The sequence below is a fragment of the Ahaetulla prasina genome, chromosome 10, assembly GCF_028640845.1.
Source record: "Ahaetulla prasina isolate Xishuangbanna chromosome 10, ASM2864084v1, whole genome shotgun sequence".
NCBI lineage: Eukaryota > Metazoa > Chordata > Lepidosauria > Squamata > Colubridae > Ahaetulla > Ahaetulla prasina.
In genome coordinates this window covers 8,399,139-8,420,486 of record NC_080548.1, presented here as the reverse complement: position 1 = coordinate 8,420,486, position 21,348 = coordinate 8,399,139, and the positions used below count along the sequence as shown (strand labels likewise).

The following is a 21,348-nucleotide window of genomic DNA, read 5'->3' as shown; positions in this document are numbered from 1 at the left end:
AGTCAGTTAATACACAGAAGCTTTTACATTATTTTATCATGATATCCGTTCTTCCTGTTCTCTCATCTTTTCCCTCCCTCATATATCCCCAGTGTCCTTCAGCGCAGTATCTTGTATTGATTTTTTTTATTGAGCCTTTGAGCATGTAATCAATTAGCAATCCTGGGATGGAGCATTGATCTTGCATTTAAATTGAGTCAAGGTGGTTTGCGAACTGATAGATAATTCTTGGTGCTTTCCTAAATAAACAGCATAGCTGGGTTGTGTGTGTGCCCACACACACACATACACATGCAGGCCTTCAAGTCAATGTTGAGTCTTAGGGGTTGCCAGGACCAGTCCCTGAAGTTTTCTTGGCAAGATTTCCAGAAGTGGTTTGCGCTTGCCTTCTTCCTAGGGCTGAGAGAGAGGGAGTGGCCCAAGGTCACAAGGCCTGCTTTGTACCCAAGGCATTCACAGTCTTCCAATTCCTAGCCTTACGGATTACATATCTATCCTGCATTTATCTGTTGCTTCTGTTATTATTATTATTATTATTTATTATATTTGTATACCGCCCTTCTCCCGAAGGACTCAGGGCGGTTCACAGACAAAAAACAACAACAACAGAAAACATATAATAGATTAAAAACAGCTAAAGAATAGATAGTTGAATTCAATTGATGCTCTGACTTTTGAATACAAATTTAAAACCTCATTTAAACCCCTTTTTTAAAAATCCCAATTTAAAAAACTACATTCAGGCTAGTCCTGCTCTTCGAAACAGCAACGTCTTCAGCTCGCGGCGGAAGGACTTGAGATCGGGGAGTTGACGAAGCCCCAGAGGGAGCTCGTTCCAGAGGTGGGAGCCCCACAGAGAAGGCCCTCCCCTAGAGGTCGCCAGCCGACATTGTTTAGCTGACGGTATCCGGAGGAGTCCTCTCTGTGAGAGCGCACTGGTCGGTGAGAGGCTAATGGTGGCAGTAGGCGGTCCCATAAGTACCCGGCCCTAAGCCATGGAGCGCTTTAAAGGTGATGACAAGTACCTTAAAGTGAACCCGGAAGACCACTGGGAGCCAGTGCAGGTTACGCAGGAGGGTGTTACATGGGAGCCAAAGGTGCTCCCTCTATCACCAGCGCAGCCGCATTCTGGACCAGTTGGAGTCTCCGGGCACACTTCAAGGGAGCCCCATGTAGAGAGCATTACAGTAGTCCAGGCGGGATGTAACAAGGGCATGAGCGACCGTGCATAAGGAAGCCCGATCCAGAAAGGCGTAACTGGCGTATCAGGCGAACCTGATGAAAGGCTCCCTGGTGACGGCTATCATATGATCTTCTAAAGACAGCCGTGCATCCAGGAGGACGCCCAGATTACGAGCCCTTTCCGTGGGGGCCAATAGTTCGCCCCAATGGTCAGTGATGGAATTAGCTGACTGTACCGGGCCGCATCCACAGCCACTCGGTCTTGGTGGGATTGAGTCTGAGTCTGTTCCTCCCCATCCAGACCCGTACGGCCTCCAGGCACTGGGACATCACTTCAACAGCCTCGTTGGGGTGGTTAGGGGTGGAAATATAGAGCTGAGTATCATCAGCGTATAGATGACAACTCACCCCAAGACCACGGATGATCTCACCCAGCGGCTTCATATAGATGTTGAACAGAAGAGGCGAGAGAACCGACCCTTGCGGCACCCCACATAAGAGGCGCCTTGGGGTCGATCTCTGTCCCCCCGTCAACACCGTCTGCGACCGGTCGGAGAGGTAGGAGGAGAACCACCGATGAACAGTGCCACTCACTCCAAGTCCCTCGAGTCGGCGCAGCAGGATACCATGATCGATGGTATCAAAAGCCGCTGAGAGATCTAATAGGACCAAGACAGAGGAACAACCTCTGTCCCGAGCCCTCAAGAGATCATCAACCAGCGCGACCAAGGCTGTTTCCGTGCTGTGACCAGGCCGGAAACCGGACTGGAATGGATCAAGATAGACAGTTTCATCCAGGTACTGGGGCAACTGTCGTGCAACCACACTCTCGACAACCTTTGCCAAAAAGCGAAGGTTGGAGACTGGACGATAATTTGCTAAACTAGCTGGGTCAAGGGAAGGCTTCTTGAGGAGGGGCCTTTTATGATCCTGGGAGTTTGACAACATTGACATTGTAGCAGTGAAGGGCCCTTCCTCTCTCCATTTTTATATCCTTTACATTAGCATCATCACCAGTTCGTACCTATTCGGGAGAACCGGTTGTTAACTTTTTAAGTAGTTCGGAGAACCGGTTGCTGGAAGAAATCTTATTTTGTTTTTTTCCCACTTTACAGAGTTAATCCTGCAAGGAAGGCAGGAAGTAAACATTCTGGTGGTGTTTCTAGACCAGGGGTCTGCAAACTTGGCTCTTTTAAGGCTTTGCTGGCTGAGGAACTCTGGGAGTTGAAGTCCACAAGTCCTAAAAGAGCCAAGTTTGCAGACCCCTGTTCCAGCCTAATCTTTATCGCCCTGCTTACAGAAACTGCCTCTCTGGTTAACCCTTATTACATTGTAACAGCTAAGGCGAAGCACCCATCGATGCGAGTGACGTTGAGTTGGCCACGCCCACACAGTCACATGATCACTGAGCCACACCTACCCAGCTGGTCATTAGGGCAGAGAACTGGTTGTTAAATTATTTGAATCCTATCACTGATCATCACTCTTGACTTCATGCTGAGTTGGGGGTTCCACTGAAGAACTTTTTGTTTTATCTTGGCTATATAAAATAATACTGATATTACATCATGCTTATTTATATTTTGTACAGGATTGTGGATGGGGGACTTGCACTTATGCAACCTAGGTGCATTTGGGACTAAACCAAACTACCCTGCTAGTTTTTGTTAATGCTTTTTAGAGGCCTAGAGGCAATGAACAGAGTCTACTCTTTGAAAAGAATATAGTTAGCTGGGCAGATTGGTCCTTGATATATTTGCCTTTTGTTTTTAATGTTCAAATATTTGGAATGTCTTTAAAGATACCATATTTTGTTAATTACTTTTAAAAATATTTCAGTATATGTTCTTAGGGAGGTTTTTTTTTTATTATGTCCTTTCAAACTTCAACCGCAGGTGCTTATTTGAGTAGAACAGCAGAGTATAAATCAAATAAATAAAGATAAAAAGGTAAAGGTTCCCTTCGCACATATGTGCTAGTCGTTCCTGATTCTAGGGGGCAGTGCTCATCTCCATTTCAAAGCCGAAGAGCCAGTGCTGTCTGAAGACGTCTTCGTGGTCATGTGGCCAGCGTGATTAAACTCCAAAGGTGCACAGAACACTGTTACCTTCCCACCAAAGGTGGTCCTTATTTTTCTACTTGCATTTTTTATGTGCTTTCAAACTGCTAGGTTGGCAGAAGCTTGGACAAGTAACGGGAGCTCACTCCATTACGAGGCTCTAGGGATTCGAACTGCTGAACTGCCGACTTTTCGATCGACAAGCTCAGTGTCCTAACCACTGAGCCACTGTATCCCATTTAAATAAAGATACTGGATTATAAACGATGTTTCTCAGTTCCAAGCTGCAATTAATTAAATCACATTTGTCTTTATCTGTTTAGTTTGTGTGTGTGTGTGTGTGTGTGTGTGCCTCTTTGAGTCAGGGTTAATTGCGGGTGACTGTTCTGAAAAGTCTCTGCAGTTTTATTGGCAAGATTTTCAAAAGCAAGGGCTGAGTCAATGCCACAGAAAAAAATAAGTAATAAAGATTAGACTACTTGAAAAGAAAATGAGTAAAAATTGTAAAATGTAAGAAAGGTTTGGGACCCCATGGTAATATTTTTTTCCAAAAATGTTAGCAAAATTAATTTTCTTTGCCCATAATGACCCCTTTTGATCTCCACTAAAACAGGGGTCTCCAACCTTGGTCCCTTTAAGACTTGTGGATTTCAACTTCCAGAGTTCCTCAGCCAGGAACTCTGGAAGTTGAAATCCACAAGTCTTAAAGGGACCAAGGTTGGAGACCCCTATACTAAAACATTTAAGGTGCCAGTAATACAACATGTTGGATTCATCGTACTAATTCAGAATCTGTTTTATTTATTATGATGGAATCTCAGATGTCTGAGATTTTTACATCATATCTTGAAGCTTACTTTTATTGCTTTAATTTGTAATTTCATTTCTGTCGCTACCCACTCATATTCAACTCAACTTAGTGCATTGGCTGAACTCATCTGTCATACCATAGTGTGACGTGTGAGCCCAACCCACGGTGTAGTATCAAAGTATATACTAAAATAAATTGACCCTAATATATTGCCAGGAATTCAGCTCATTTCCAAATGGCTACACTTCTCAGAATTACAGCCCAATTTGTGTGGGAAAAGTGAGAGGACAAAGTGCTCTGTACACCTCCTCAAGCTCTAAAGGAAATATGTAAATCTAACAAGGAAACAGATTTTTTAAAAACTTTGCTTAAAGATAAATCTGATTGCAATCCTTTTAAAAATAGCATTTTAATTCATGGGGAGGAGAGGTATGTTCAACAACCTTCATGCTTGATCCAAAAGCTGTAGCAGGTGCAGAGTGCAATGACCAGGATAATAGATGGGACATTTATTTATTTTATTTATTAATTAAACTTTTATACCGCCCTTCTCCCGAAGGACTCAGGGCGGTGTACAGCCAAGATAAAAAGCAGTAAGTATACAAAGTTAAAAATCAATTTAAAATACCTATTCAATAGTGGCCGAATTAAAACCGTCAAATTGACCAACCTAAAATACCCCATATAAAATTACAGAAAATTTAAAGATTTAAAATTTAAAATTTAGAAATTTAAAAAATCTAAAAAATCAGTCCAGTCCCGCTTGGATGAATAAATAAGTTTTAATTCACTCAAAGCCAAAATATTTTTATTCAGAGGTTTTTTTCCCCCTTTTTCTGCATGTTTCAAAAATATATTTTTACTGTTTTATTCATTGCTGTTCTTACTGTAAGCTGCTTTGAGATACTTTCACTTACAGTGCTCTATGTAAATATAGCAAATAAAGTTATTCTCAGAGCTTGTTCTTTTTCTGGAAGGATAAACAAAGTCATCATTCTCCCCTCCCCCCCAAGGGATGATCCAGAACTAATTAAGTCACAAAAAGCTCACCTAATTCCAAACTATAACTAATTGACTGATGAAAACTGTGTTCCTTCTGCCATTTTGCCTACCTTCACATGCTAGTTTTAGTTACAAAAATGCCAGCTAGATAAATAGTTGCAGACGGTAGGCCTGCAATTGTGTCTCTGGTTAGCATTTTTATTTTTTGAGAGCCAAAAATCTCTTGCGTGGCAAAGGGACTGAGAAGGTGTAACCAATGCTGAAGGGCCTCTTGTGGCTCAACAGATAATGCAGTCTGTTATTAACACAGTTGCCTGCAATTACTGCAGGTTCTAGTCCCACCAGGCCCAAGGTTGACTCAGCCTTCCATCCTTTATAAGGAAGGTAAAATGAGGACCCAGATTGTTGGGGGCAATAAGTTGACTTTGTATATAAATATACAAATAGGATGAAGACTATTGCTAACATAGTGTAAGCCGCCCTGAGTCTTCGGAGAAGGGCAGGGTATAAATGCGAATTTAAAAAAAATTGTGAGTGATGTCTCCCTCATCTTCAGCAGGTGGTAGACATTGGTAAGTTTGGCTGATTTCAGAAAATAAACAAGGTTGGCCATGGATTTATACTTAGGTGAGGGACCATCTGGTTATTCCAGAATTATGAGATGGCCTGCAAAGTCAACAAAAAAATATCTTGGGGAAGGTAGTGATAATCTACTTCTGTAATCCTGCCATGAAAATTATATGAATGCAGTCACCATGGAAAACCAACATATACCTGCCATTAACATTAAAAGTAAGTTACCAAGTCTAGCTGGGCAGATGTCTTCCATCATGAGCAACCTAGAAAGGGGATGTATCCAGAGTGTAACACAGAGCACATCCTTAGAGACTCAGAAGCAGAATAAAATTTCCTCTGGAGAATACAAAAGCCACAAACGGTTCATGTGCTCAGAATATTAGTTCTATCCTAATGGCTTGGTTAACATAATTTCACTTTTCTCTAATGGAGAGAAATACGTGACTTTTAGGAAGTACAATTTACTTTAGTGGCATAGAAGCAATACAAAATCTACTGCCAGCAATATATGCCTTTAGTTCTCTCACTGCACGCAAGTATTACCATATGATGCTAAATACATGGGCATCCTGCAAATGTCCTGCTGAGCAATTTATGAAATCTATGTAATTTTCTATTCTATATACTTGAAATGATAAAGATGGGGTTCAGAGGTGGTATTCAGCTGATTCTGACTGGTTCTAGCGAACCGGTAGCGGAAATGTTGAGTAGTTTGGAAAACCGGCAAATACTACCTCTGGCTGGCTCTGCCCCCAATCTATTCATTGCCTCCTGAGTCTCAGCTGATCGAGTCCCAGCTCATCAGCTGAGTCTTCTTTTGTTGCCCTGCACAGGGGAATGGAGCCAGAAAGCAGGTTAGTGAAGTGGGGAGGGAATGGAGATTTTACAATATCCTTCCCCCTGGAGTGGGGTGGAAATGGAGATTTTACAGTATCCTTCCTCTGCAGTGGGGTGGAAATGGAAATTTTACAGTATCCTTCCCCCCCCCCCCCCAGAGTGGGATGGAAATGGAGATTTTGCAGTATCCTTCCCCTGCCATGCCCACCAAGCCATGCTCATCAAGCACACCCACAGAACCGGTAGTAAAAAATTTTTGAATCCCACCACTGATGGTGTTGATAGTAATTCAGTCTTCTCCAATGTTGCATCTCCTCCAGATCTGGTAGAGTTACAGTTCTCAGAATTCCCTACCAACTTTTGGTATACCAGCATTTCTAGATGATAGGAATGCATCATTTAACACAATATTGAAATATTAATTATTATATATCTTGTGGTTGGCACATTGTATTTATTTATTTTTTTATTTTATTTTATTTTATTTTATTAGATTTTTATACCGCCCTTCTCCCGAAGGACTCAGGGCGGTGTATAGCCAAAAGATAAAAAAACCCAACATATATACAATTAAAACAAAAAATTTAAAACAGAGCATATTACAAAAGTGGCCAACATTAAAAATGTAAAATTTAAAACCCTAAAATAATAAAAACCCAATTAAAATTTAATAAAACTGCTAAGCCAGTCCCGCTTGAATAAATAAGTGTGTTTTCAGCTCACGGTGAAAGGTCCGAAGATGAGGCACTTGGCGTAGGCCAGGGGAAAGTTCGTTCCAGAGCGTAGGAGCTCCAACAGAGAAGGCCCTGCCCCTGGGGGCCGCCAACCGACATTGTTTGGCGGACGGCACCCTGAGAAGACCCTCTCTGTGTGAGCATATGGGTCGGTGGGAGGCATGAGGTAACAGCAGGCGGTCCCGTAAGTCTGGACCTCACTGCCTCACTCTTTCAAGTTTTGTAATAAACACGATCTGGATGATGATGATATCAACAATGCCATCTTCAACAGCAGCATGTCCTTACTTACAGAAGGTGAAGAAAACTGTATTTTATGTTTATTTATTACCATGATTTGCTAAATTTATCCTGTTATTTTGGTTTGCATATCCACTAAACCGTAATTTAGATAATCAGATTTTTATCTAGCATAGACAAACCAGTATGATACTCTTTTAGGTCTTGTAGAGTTCTGATACCATCAATTGAGATAACTTTGTACATTTTGGATTGCTGGAGGAATGTGGCTATTTTGTATGAACTTTCTGTTCCTCTTAGTAAAACTGTTTTTAGGTGGTAACAATGCTTGGCCCCATGGTATGTCTACTATGTGACTCATGGGTTCTCCAGCACTGAGACAGACATTTAGAGATTGGGAATATAGCGTTCCTGGTTTTATTGAAACACACTTTCTTTTGTAACCAGGGCCTCTGGTGGTTCAGACTGGTAAGACAGTCTGTTATTAACAGCAGCTGCTTGCAATTACTGCAGGTTCAAGTCCCACCAGGCCCAAGGTTGACTCAGCCTTCCATTCTTTATAAGGTAGGTAAAATGAGGACCCAGATTGTTGGGGGCAATAAGTTGACTTTGTATATAATATACAAATGGATGAAGACTATTGCTTGACACAGTGTAAGCCGTCCTGAGTCTTCGGAGAAAGGCAGGATATAAATGCAAATAAAAAAAAATCAATCAGGTTGAGAAGTGGAAATGATTGGGATCACATACTTTGGTTTTTGTGAGAACAAAATGTTGGACTAGATGTGTCATATCCAATGTTATTGGATTCTTAAGTGTGTTGCATAAATGCCCTGTTTAGCTATATCAGAAATAACTTTAATTAGGACAGGAAACATTTAGCTACAATGATCCATGTTCTGTTAAACAATATTGGAACTATTTTTTGAAGAAGTCCAGAATTTCATATTAACATACAATGTAACATCAAGTATTCAATTGGGGCCATTCACCAAAATTTGGCCTTTTTCCAGGATGCTTATTTACCTATAGAATAGTATACCCCAACCTGGCACCCTTCATCCTTTGTGGGTTGAACTATAATTGCCAACTACTGTCTATCTAGACCCGTTCCAGTCCGGTTTCCGGCCCGGTTACAGCACGGAGACGGCTTTGGTCGCGTTGGTGGATGATCTCTGGAGGGCCAGGGATAGGGGTTGTTCCTCTGCCCTGGTCCTATTAGACCTCTCAGCGGCTTTCGATACCATCGACCATGGTATCCTGCTGCGCCGGTTGGAGGGATTGGGAGTGGGAGGCACCGTTTATCGGTGGTTCTCCTCCTATCTCTCCGATCGGTCGCAGTCGGTGTTGACAGGGGGGCAGAGGTCGGCCCCGGGGCGCCTCACTTGTGGGGGGGCGCCGGGGCGATCCTCTCGCCCCTACTGTTTAACATCTACATGAAGCCGCTGGGTGAGATCATCAGTGGTTTCGGTGTGAAGTACCAGCTGTATGCGGATGACACCCAGCTGTACTTTTCTACACCGGACCACCCCAATGAAGCTATCGAAGTGCTGTCCCGGTGTCTGGAGGCCGTACGGGTCTGGATGGGGAGAAACAGGCTCAAGCTCAATCCCGCCAAGACAGAGTGGCTGTGGATGCCGGCATCCCGGTACAGTCAGCTAAATCATGGCTGACCATCGGTGGCGAGTCAGTGGCCCGATGGAAGGGTTCGCAACCGTCCTCCTGGATGAGCGGCTGTCTTTAGAAGATCATTTGTGGCCGTCTCCAGGAAGCGTTCTACCAGGTTCGCCTGGTGCCAGTTCGCCTTTCTGGACGGGATGCCCTATGCACGGTCACTCACGCCTCGTGACGTCTCGCCTGGATTACTGCAATGCTCTCTACATGGGGCTCCCCTTGAAGGGCATCCGGAGGCTGCAGTTAGTCAGAATGCGGCTGCGGGTGATAGATGGAGCCCTCGTGGCTCCCGCATGACACCATCCTGCGCAGACTGCACTGGCTACCTGTGGCCTTCGGGTGCGCTTCAAGGTTTAGTGACCACCTTTAAAGCGCTCCATGGCATTGGGCGGGTTATTTACGGGACCGCCTACTGCTACGAATGCCTCTCACCGACCGTGCGCTCTCAGAGAGGGTCTCCTCAGGGTGCCGTCAGCGAGGCAATGTCGCCTGGCGGCGCCCAGGAAGGGCCTTCTCTGTGGGGCTCCCACCCTCTGGAACGAACTACCCCGGACTTCGTCAGCTTCGGACCTTGGACCTTCTATTTAACTGTGCAGGACTGAGCTAGATTTTAAATTTATGGGTTTTAACTGGGTTTTATTTTTTTATATTTTAAAATACGGGCTTATAGAATAAGTTTTCTAATTGTTTTTTATAGTGTATTTATGTATCTATGTGTTTTTTAAGTGCCTGTAAACCGCCCTGAGTCCTTCGGGAGATAGGGCGGTATATAAATATGATTAATAAATAAATAAATAAATAAATGAAAGATTGGGCTGCATTGACATATTGTGTTAAGGCATGCCTGGTTGTGTTCAATTCATCACTGAATTTTAGTGTTGCAATCTCTTGATAGAGATAGAACTGCAGTGGCGCAGTGGTTAGAATGCAGTACTGCAGGCTACTTCTGCTGCCTGCCGGCTGCCTGCAATTACTGCAGGTTCAAGTCCCACCAGGCCCAAGGTTGACTCAGCCTTCCATCCTTTATAAGGAAGGTAAAATGAGGACCCAGATTGTTGGGGCAATAAGTTGACTTTGTATATAATATACAAATAGGATGAAGACTATTGCTTGACACAGTGTAAGCCGTCCTGAGTCTTCGGAGAAGGGCAGGTATAAATGCGAATTTAAAAAAAATTGTGAGTGATGTCTCCCTCATCTTCAGCAGGTGGTAGACATTGGTAAGTTTGGCTGATTTCAGAAAATAAACAAGGTTGGCCATGGATTTATACTTAGGTGAGGGACCATCTGGTTATTCCAGAATTATGAGATGGCCTGCAAAGTCAACAAAAAAATATCTTGGGGAAGGTAGTGATAATCTACTTCTGTAATCCTGCCATGAAAATTATATGAATGCAGTCACCATGGAAAACCAACATATATCTGCCATTAACATTAAAAGTAAGTTACCAAGTCTAGCTGGGCAGATGTCTTCCATCATGAGCAACCTAGAAAGAGGATGTATCCAGAGTGTAACACAGAGCACATCCTTAGAGACTCAGAAGCAGAATAAAATTTCCTCTGGAGAATACACTCAAAGCCAAAATATTTTTATTCAGAGGTTTTTTTTCCCCTTTTTCTGCATGTTTCAAAAATATATTTTTACTGTTTTATTCATTGCTGTTCTTACTGTAAGCTGCTTTGAGATACTTTCACTTACGGTGCTCTATGTAAATATAGCAAATAAAGTTATTCTCAGAGCTTGTTCTTTTTCTGGAAGAGTCATCATTCTCCCCTCCCCCCCAAGGGATGATCCAGAACTAATTAAGTCACAAAAGCTCACCTAATTCCAAACTATAACTAATTGACTGATGAAAACTGTGTTCCTTCTGCCATTTTGCCTACCTTCACATGCTAGTTTTAGTTACAAAAATGCCAGCTAGATAAATAGTTGCAGACGGTAGGCCTGCAATTGTGTCTCTGGTTAGCATTTTTATTTTTTGAGAGCCAAAAATCTCTTGCGTGGCAAAGGGACTGAGAAGGTGTAACCAATGCTGAAGGGCCTCTTGTGGCTCAACAGATAATGCAGTCTGTTATTAACACAGCTGCCTGCAATTACTGCAGGTTCTAGTCCCACCAGGCCCAAGGTTGACTCAGCCTTCCATCCTTTATAAGGAAGGTAAAATGAGGACCCAGATTGTTGGGGGCAATAAGTTGACTTTGTATATAAATATACAAATAGGATGAAGACTATTGCTAACATAGTGTAAGCCGCCCTGAGTCTTCGGAGAAGGGCAGGGTATAAATGCGAATTTAAAAAAAATTGTGAGTGATGTCTCCCTCATCTTCAGCAGGTGGTAGACATTGGTAAGTTTGGCTGATTTCAGAAAATAAACAAGGTTGGCCATGGATTTATACTTAGGTGAGGGACCATCTGGTTATTCCAGAATTATGAGATGGCCTGCAAAGTCAACAAAAAAATATCTTGGGGAAGGTAGTGATAATCTACTTCTGTAATCCTGCCATGAAAATTATATGAATGCAGTCACCATGGAAAACCAACATATATCTGCCATTAACATTAAAAGTAAGTTACCAAGTCTAGCTGGGCAGATGTCTTCCATCATGAGCAACCTAGAAAGAGGATGTATCCAGAGTGTAACACAGAGCACATCCTTAGAGACTCAGAAGCAGAATAAAATTTCCTCTGGAGAATACAAAGGCCACAAACGGTTCATGTGCTCAGAATATTAGTTCTATCCTAATGGCTTGGTTAACATAATTTCACTTTTCTCTAATGGAGAGAAATACGTGACTTTTAGGAAGTACAATTTACTTTAGTGGCATAGAAGCAATACAAAATCTACTGCCAGCAATATATGCCTTTAGTTCTCTCACTGCATGCAAGTATTACCATATGATGCTAAATATATGGGCATCCTGCAAATGTCCTGCTGAGCAATTTATGAAATCTATGTAATTTTCTATTCTATATACTTGAAATGATAAAGATGGGGTTCAGAGGTGGTATTCAGCTGGTTCTGACTGGTTCTAGCGAACCGGTAGCGGAAATGTTGAGTAGTTTGGAAAACCGGCAAATACTACCTCTGGCTGGCTCTGCCCCCAATCTATTCATTGCCTCCTGAGTCTCAGCTGATCGAGTCCCAGCTCATCAGCTGAGTCTTCTTTTGTTGCCCTGCACAGGGGAATGGAGCCAGAAAGCAGGTTAGTGAAGTGGGGAGGGAATGGAGATTTTACAATATCCTTCCCCCTGGAGTGGGGTGGAAATGGAGATTTTACAGTATCCTTCCTCTGCAGTGGGGTGGAAATGGAAATTTTACAGTATCCTTCCCCCCTCCCCCGGAGTGGGATGGAAATGGAGATTTTGCAGTATCCTTCCCCTGCCATGCCCACCAAGCCATGCTCATCAAGCACACCCACAGAACCGGTAGTAAAAATTTTTGAATTTCACCCTGGTCTAAATGCTATTGCTATGTATAGTAATTGCGCTTTAAAATGGGCAGCCATACAAAATCTTTAAAATAATAAGCTGTAGGTTGAGGATCTCACAGATCCAAGCGTGTTGTCCACCCATATGAGCACAGCCTTTGAGATCTGTATTTGTCACAGCCAAAAGCTGAAAATATTTATTAGCCATTAACTATATAAATATGATTAATAAATAAATAAATAAATAAATGAAAGATTGGGCTGCATTGACATATTGTGTTAAGGCATGCCTGGTTGTGTTCAATTCATCACTGAATTTTAGTGTTGCAATCTCTTGATAGAGATAGAACTGCAGTGGCGCAGTGGTTAGAATGCAGTACTGCAGGCTACTTCTGCTGCCTGCCGGCTGCCTGCAATTCAGCAGTTCAAATCTCACCAGGTTCAGGGTTGACTCAGCCTTCCATCCTTCTGAGGCTGGTAAAATGAGGAACCAGATTGTTGGGGGCAATATGCTGACTCTGTAAATCACAGAGAGGGCTTTAAAGCACTGTGAAGCAGTATATAAGTCCAAATCAGGGGTGAAATGCTCCCGGTTTGGACCGGCTTGCGTGATCCGGTAATGATGGCGGCTGCTGGTTCGGAGGACCGGTAGCAAAAATCCCTGGCCCCACCCATCCTGCCTCTGCTGAGCCGCACCATCAGCAGAGGTTTTTTGGTTTTTTTTAACTTTTTAAAGCAGTTTTTCTTCAGCCAAAACATGCCTTGAAAAGTAAAAAAAACCCTCTGATGATCGCCGGGCTGAGCAGAGATCATCAAAACCCTTTAAATGTTTTTTTTAAAAAAACCTCTTCAGCGGAAGGGGGGGGGGAAACTGAGGTTTTAAAAGCGTCCTCTGGCGATCCCAGAGGAGTTTCCTGCTCCTCACAGGCTTTTTTAAACTCACTTTTTAACAGCCCCCACTTACAAGAGCCCCCATCCATGTCCACCCAATTCCCCCTCCTCACTTACCTATAATTACTGCTCCTTTCGGGCACGGCATGTGTTTTTCTTCAGCTACTGATTACAGCCTACTTTGACTTCCTGCTTTGCTGAATGAGGAACTCTGGGAGTTGAAGTCCACAATCTAAGTTACTAAGGTTGGAGACCCCTGTTCTAAAAAAATAAATAAAAATAATAAAATAAAATATTTGAGCAGCTTTCTGAGATTTGGTGTGTTTCTGTAATGTTTCACTCTAACTACGCAAACACACAAAATCTCACAAAGCTGTATGTGGCATTGTGTGTGTGTGTGTGTGTGTGTGTGTGTGTGTGTGAGTCAGTTGTGTTGTATTTGTGTAAAGTGTGAAAGTGTGAGGTTCCTGCTTGTTGCAGGGGCCATTTTGGGTGAAGTGCAGCTGCTTTTACATTGTGTGTGAGTCAGTTGTGTTGTATTGTGTGTGTGTAAAGTGTGAAAGTTGGTTTTTGGTACCTCTTATTGTTTTGTATACCTTATTCATTATTTTTATTATTTATTGTTATTGGCCATGCCCACCCAGTCATCTGACCACCAAGCCACACCCACCAATTAAGCCACGCCCACAGAACCGGTAGGGAAAATTTTTAGATTTCACCCCTGGTCTAAATGCTATTGCTATGTATAGTAATTGCGCTTTAAAATGGGCAGCCATACAAATCTTTAAAATAATAAGCTGTAGGTTGAGGATCTCACAGATCCAAGCGTGTTGTCCACCCATATGAGCACAGCCTTTGAGATCTGTATTTGTCACAGCCCAAAAAGCTGAAAATATTTATTAGCCATTAACTATATAAAATATGCATTATCTCCTTAAAATGATCCCCCGTAACTTCATTCAGACAGTTGCTTATAACACTTGAGGCTTAAACATTTCATATCTATAAGCTTGTGTATACCCTTGTGTTTATCCACATATAAACATGTGTTTGTTTGTTTTATTCAGTTAAAAGGAACTGTGATATTTTTCCAACAATAAATTAAAGCTAAGTTCATAAAATTAGGGGAAATTCATCAGTGGAAAAATGCTAATTTTTAAAAGGGATTTTTAAATTAAAGTTCCAAGAAGAAAGGGGACAATTATCCTGAAAAGGCCAGCTGGCTTATGTTCATTTAAAACTGGTTCTGATGTTGTTGAATGTTGTGGTATGATTTCCACAAAGGAGCTTTCACTGAAATAAGAGTCGGAACTGAATATCAACACTTAATTGGTTTTCTTTTTAATTAAACAGGAAAGAAAGAAAGCTGTGATCTACATTGGATTTGAGTCATTTTCATTTTGATTTTGGCTAACATTGAATAGTCATTGTTTTTACTATCATTTGCTTAAGACATCATTTGCTTAAGCAGTTTCGAAAGCATGTAAAAATGCAAGTAGTAAAATTAGGGACCACCTTTGGTGGGAAGGTAACAGCGTACCATGTGCCTTTGGCATTGAGTCATGCCGGCCACATGACCACGGAGACGTATTCGGACAGCGCTGGCTCTTCGGCTTTGAAATGGAGATGAGCACCGCCCCCTAGAGTCAGGAACAACTAGCACATATGTGCGAGGGGAACCTTTACATTTACCTTTTAAAGCTACATCAACACAATCTTGCAAGTCTGAAAGTACAAGTATCCCACCATCATCTTTACAACCTGAGAAGTTAAGGAGGTTTGTTTCAGAGTTTCTTTCTCTGTCTGTTATGCAGCTGCAAGCTATGCCCGTTCTTATCCGATAATTCCCTAGGCAGCACCTCCCCCTCCCTGCCCTGCTCCATCTCCCAAAGTCATTCCCACATACACTTATCATATCATCAGATTCAAGCTGGAATCTACTTTAGTTAATATAAAGACATTATCCAACTATAGATTTTCCCCTTAATGAACCAGAGCACTTACAATTGCTTTGAAAATAATTCTTGTTATAGTTCGAAAGAGAAACTGTATCCATCCACTTAGATCCCCTGTAAATTCCAGTTCCTACTCTTACTGACTTTACTGGGAAATGCTACAGCTACTGGCCAAACATCTGGAATGATTTAGTTCAGGGAAATCTTTTCTAGGCCCTTTTTGATAATTTGAGTTGTTTCAAGAATCTCACTGGACTGTAATTAGAATAATTTTCAACTAGCAGCTGTTGTAGCCCCAATACACGTCTGCCTGTGTTTTTGCAATATGTTTATCTTTGTTGAGAATCACAGAGATGACCTTGAAGAAGGAATGCATCAGTTAGGAAAACATAAATTATGTCCAGGAAAAGTAGAAAATGTTAGAAAGAAACTCCGCCATGACTCCCTCTAGTAGAACAGGGAAGGAAGGAACAGTGCTATGAAGCTTTTGAGATTCTTTTACTGTAGCATTTAGCAAGTAGAGGTTTTTTTTTATTTCTTTTTGTCACAACAGTATACACAAACAATTGTCATAGATAAAACAACATATCTTGAAGAAATATATATATATATACACAGTATATATATATATATATATATATATATAGGTCTTTGGTTGTTCGGGTTTTCTCCCGTGTAAAATTGGAAGTGTCTTGGCGACGTTTCGACGAAGTCTCATTCGTCATCTTCAGGCTTCAGCTTCGTGCTTCTGGGAGCAATGTGTGATCGCAGCTGTTTCTTCCTTTTAACTGCTAGTGGGGGTTTGAACTGATTGGGTGGGAGCTTGGCTGTGCTCTGATTGGATGGGGTTTTCTGTGCTCTGATTGGCTGGGGTGTGTCCTGTGTTGGTGGGGGCTTGGTTGTGCTCAGTCTAGTCTGTGCTGCAGGGGATTTGAGCTGGTGAGCTGCATAGCTGTTGTTTGGCTTTGTGGTCGTGCTACATCTTCATAGTGGGTGTCAGTCTGCTGCATGAATGGATTGGAGGGTTTGAAATGGCTAATGTTGCAGCTGCGGTCTGGCTTCTGGTCCTTGGTCGTGCTTCATGATCAGTGTGGGTTTGGGTCTGCTTTCTGGGTGGATGTGGTGGTGACATCCTGTGTGGACCTTGAGTGTGGGTCTGGTGTCATTCCTCGTGTTAGGGACTCGTTTGTCAATAAGGCGGGTTTCAAATGGCTGGTAGGCGGAGGTGTCATCTCGTTTGTTCATGCTGTGTGGGCGTTTTTCTATCTCGATGGCTTCTCTGATTATTCTGTTGTTAAAGTCTTCAGTTTTGGCGCTAGTTCTGGTCTTTTTAAAGTCAATATCATGTCCTGTGACTTTAAAGTGTTTGACCAGGGAAGAAGTTAGTTCCTCTTTTTGAATGAGTTCTTGTGTTCTTCAATCGTGCACTTATTCTTCTGTTGGTTTGTCCAATGTATGTGGTGGGGCAGGCGGTGCATGGGATTTCATATACTCCTTGATTTTCTAACTCAATTTTGTCTTTGGGGTTTCTTAGGATGGTGGATATTTTTCTGTTTGTGCAGAATGCTGTCTTGATGTTGTGTTTGTGGAGGATCTTGCTGATTCTGTCTGTGGTGCCTTTTATATATGGGAGGAGGGCTGTGCCGTGTTCTTGTTCTCTGTCCTGGATTTTAGTGGGGGTTCTTTTGGATTAGCTTGGTAATCTTATTTCTTTGGAATCCATTGGATGTTAGTACGTTAGTGAGAGTGTCTAGTTCGGGTTTTAGGTGTTGTTCATCAGCTAAGCATTTTGTTCTGGAGATGAGTGTCTTGGCTACGGAGTTGATCTGTGCTGGGTGGTGGTGTGAGAGTGCGTGCAGATAGCGGTTTGTGTGTGTTTTCTTCTGGTAGATGGTGTGTCCTAGGGAGCCATTGGGTTTTCTGTAGACTAAGACATCCGTCGCCAAGACACTTCCAATTTTACACGGGAGAAAACCCGAACAACCAAAGACCTATATACAAACACCCGTGAAAACCTCAGAAAACAAATATTGCACCTCTACGGGGAGGAAATCCACCATCTGACCAGGACCTATGAAAAACTAGAAGTCCAAAGAGCTTCCATTTTATGTGACCTCGCATTCCTACGAAACTGCCGCGATCAAAATTTAATCCCCAAATGCTTCCAATTGAAATTCCACTCCATCTCTGCAGCCACCAAACGCATCCTAAAAAGAACAGAATTGGCCTTAATCAGAAATGAACTTCACACAAAAAGATTCCTCCTAGATCAAATCAACAAAGATCTCCTCACACTTCACCTCAAACTCAGCAACAAGATGCACCCTGCACTTTGGGACAAATCCAAACAACTTGCCGTCTGGAGAGCCGAAACACAGACCACCCTCAAGACAGACACGCACATGTATATATGTATATATATATGTATGTAAAAAAATATGCATCAACTATATTAATTTGATATAATGAAGGGAACAATAAGACAGGACCGGTAGGCACTATTGTGCTCTTATGCACGCCCCTTATAGTCCTCTCAGGAATGGGGTGAGGTCAATAGTAGACAGTTTTTGGTTGAAGATTTTGGGATTTTGAGAAGAGACTATGGAGTCAGGTAATGAGTTCCAAGCATTAACAACTCTATTACAGAAGTCATATTTTCTGCAATCAAGTTTGAAGCGGTTGACATTTAGCTTGAATCTATTTTTTGCTCTTGTAATATTGTGATTGAAGCTGAAGTAGTCTTTTATAGGAAGGATATTGCAATAGATGATTTTGTGTGTTAAACAAAGGTCATGTTGAAGTCGACGGAGTTGTAAGTTTTCTAATCCCAGGATTTCAAGTCTGTTGGTATAAGATATTTTGTTGTTTTCGGAGGAGTGAAGAACTCTTCTAGTAAAATATTTCTGGACTCGTATTTATGTCAGAGATGTGGTATGGGTTCCAGATGGATGAGCTGTATTCAAGAATAGGTCTGGCAAATGTTTTGTATGCTCTAGTTAGTAGTGTAGAGTTTTTAGAAAAGAAGCTGCGTAAAATTAGGTTTACAACTCTTAGGGCCTTTTTTGCTATGTAGTTGCAGTGGGCTTTGGCATTAAGGTCATTTGATATGAGAACTCCAAGATCTTTGACAGGGTGGGGGTCATCAGTTAGGTAATGTCCATCAAGTTTGTACTTGATGTTAGGGTTCTTTTTTCCAATATGTAAGACTGAGCATTTGCTGGTTGAGATTTGGAGTTGCCAAGTTTTAGACCAATCGGAAATTAAGTCGAGGTCTTCTTGAAGGGTAGAAGTATTATTAGTGGTATTAAATAGTTTGACATCGTCAGCAAAGAGAACACAATAACTTGAGATGAGGTCACAGAGATCATTTATGTATAGTATGAAGAGTGTTGGTCCAAGAACGCTACCTTGGGGAACGCCACTTTTGACAGGAACAGGATTTGATATAGTGTTGCCAATTTTGACTACTTGTTGTCTGTTCGACAGGAAGGCTTTTATCCAATTGTGAAGTGGTCCCGAAATACCATAGGATTTTAGTTTGAGGAGTAGTTTATCATGTACTACTGAATCAAAAGCTTTGCAGAAGTCTATGTAGATTGCATCTATTCCAGTATTTCAGTTCCAGTATTTCAGGTGGGCTCTCTTTCCTGGTCTGGCCTTTTATCCTGTGATTGACCTGCATCTTTAATTAATACTGGGGAGAGAGGCTGATTAGACAAGCTGGCTCTTCCTGATTACTTTTGCAAGTTGTGAGATAACAAACATTTTGCTCTAAACTGAATTAGATATTTTTCCCCGTTTCTGTTCAGTCATGTCTGATTCTTGGAGATTGCCTGGACAGGTCCCTGCAGTATTTTTGGCAAGATTTTAGAAGTGGATGGCCAATGCCTCCTTTCCTATGACTGAGAGAAAAATACTGGCTCAAGGTCACTCAGCTGGCTTTGTACTTTCAATGGGACTACAACTCACAGTCTCCACATTTCTACCCTGATACTGTAATGTGTCTCAATTAGATAATTATTTCCCTCTTAATTCAAACCCCCCTTTGCTGATGCCTAGGCTGAGCAACTCTGGGGGTGCAGGGGGAAAGAGAGGTTGCAGGGCTGTACAACTTGCTCAATGAAAACAACCCCCTTGTGAGTAAAATTTGTGTATTTTTAACATTCATATAACTAGAGAATTCTGGAGACTGCTCCTGCTGCTTGTGCTCTCTGCAGCAATAGGGAATGGACCCCTGGTGCTGTAATTAGTGGAAACAATTTAAATAAACATGATGCTGTTTGATTCAGTCCTGGCACCTCCTTTAATGTTCTCCTGCTCAGTATCCATCTTGCCACTTCTAAATTAGCTGGCAACACAGGAATTTCAGACAACACCTATCTCAAAGGGCTGACTACTTATTTAAATTGTCTTACCACAGTTAAATAATAGATATTCTGAGGAAATCTGAGTTAAATAGAGAGCATCTTTCTTTCTAGAGTTTAAGGCAACCATTCTGCATGCTGTTCATAACACACTCAGGCTCCCAGTATTTAAAAGATGACATCCTTTTGTTTCATTCTGCAACCCAACAAGACAGACACAGACTTTAGAGGATAATTAGAAATACAGAAAAAAACAAATGCTACCAACCTGCCTTCCACTGAGGACCTGTATACTGTACGAGTCAAAAAGAGGGCTGTGAAAATATTTACACAACCTGGACATCAACTGTTTCAACTCCTACCCTCAAAACAATGCTGTAGAGCACTGCACACCAGAACAACTAGACACAAGAACAGTTTTTTCCCGAACGTCATTACTCTGCCAAATAAATAATTCCAACACTGTCAAACTATTCACTAAGTCTGCACTACTATTAATCTTCTCACCATTCCTATCATCCATCTCCTCCCACTTATGACTCTATGACTATGACCTTGTTGCTGGTATCCTTACGATTTATATTGACTGTTTCCTAATATGATTTGATTGCTTATTTGTATCCTATGACTATCATTAAGTGTTGTACCTTATGATTCTTGACGAATGTATCTTTTCTTTTATGTACACTTTTATGCACCAAGACAAATTCCTTGTGTGTCCAATCACACTTGGCCAGTAAAGAGTTTTGATTAAACATTGATCCAAATGTTTAATATCTACCTATAGAGGGGCTCCTTTTGATGGCAGCTTTTCTGGCATTCTCTTTTTCAACCTTTTCTAACTTGGACTGCAACCAGGGATGCTATTCAGCAGGTTCTGACAGGTTCTGGAGAACCAGTAGCGGAAATTTTGAGCAGTTCAGAGAACAGCAAATACCACTTCTGGCTGGCCCCAGAATGGGGTAGGGATGGAGATTTTGCAATATCCTTCCCCCAGGAATGGGGAGGGAATGGGGATTTTAAAGTATCCATCTCCTGCCACGCCCACCAAGCCACAAGATGCCCACCAAGCCATGCCCACAGAACCGGTAGTAAAAAAAATTGAATTCCACCACTGACTGCAACTAACAACTAACTATTGGGTTTGTTTATCATCATGACCTAGAAAGCAATAAGTCACCTGAATAATGGATGACAAATGTAGACTCAAACATCTTGCATCTTTATATTCCTGGACAAAGCTGCTGATGAGAGAATTCTGTATTTGCAAATAAATATAGAAAATGGAGCAATGTACTTTATTCACTACTGAGCCATAAACATTAATGAACATATTTGCCTTCCAGATGTGGCAGATTCTGAATATTTTGGGAAAGCCTTATGGATCAAGTTTGGGGTTTGAGGGACTATTTTCCTTCCAATTCTTTGGCACTAGCTTCATTTTTAGAAGAATTCAATCTTCTAAAATCACTAAGCGCTCAGCATCTTAAATTTCAGCATTGCTCCTGGAGGAGGATAGACTTGGGCATTGAGAATCCAGTAAAGCAACAGAAGCACCAAACTAAGAATGTCTCCAAAATAGCAAAGGCCTAAT

General features: G+C 41.9%; 1 protein-coding gene across 1 annotated transcript in view; it reads left to right on the top strand.

Moving 5' to 3' along the window:
• CSMD2 (CUB and Sushi multiple domains 2) overlaps nt 1-21,348 on the top strand; it is a 795,888-nt gene that overhangs the window by 265,873 nt on the left and 508,667 nt on the right. The window lies entirely within an intron of this gene.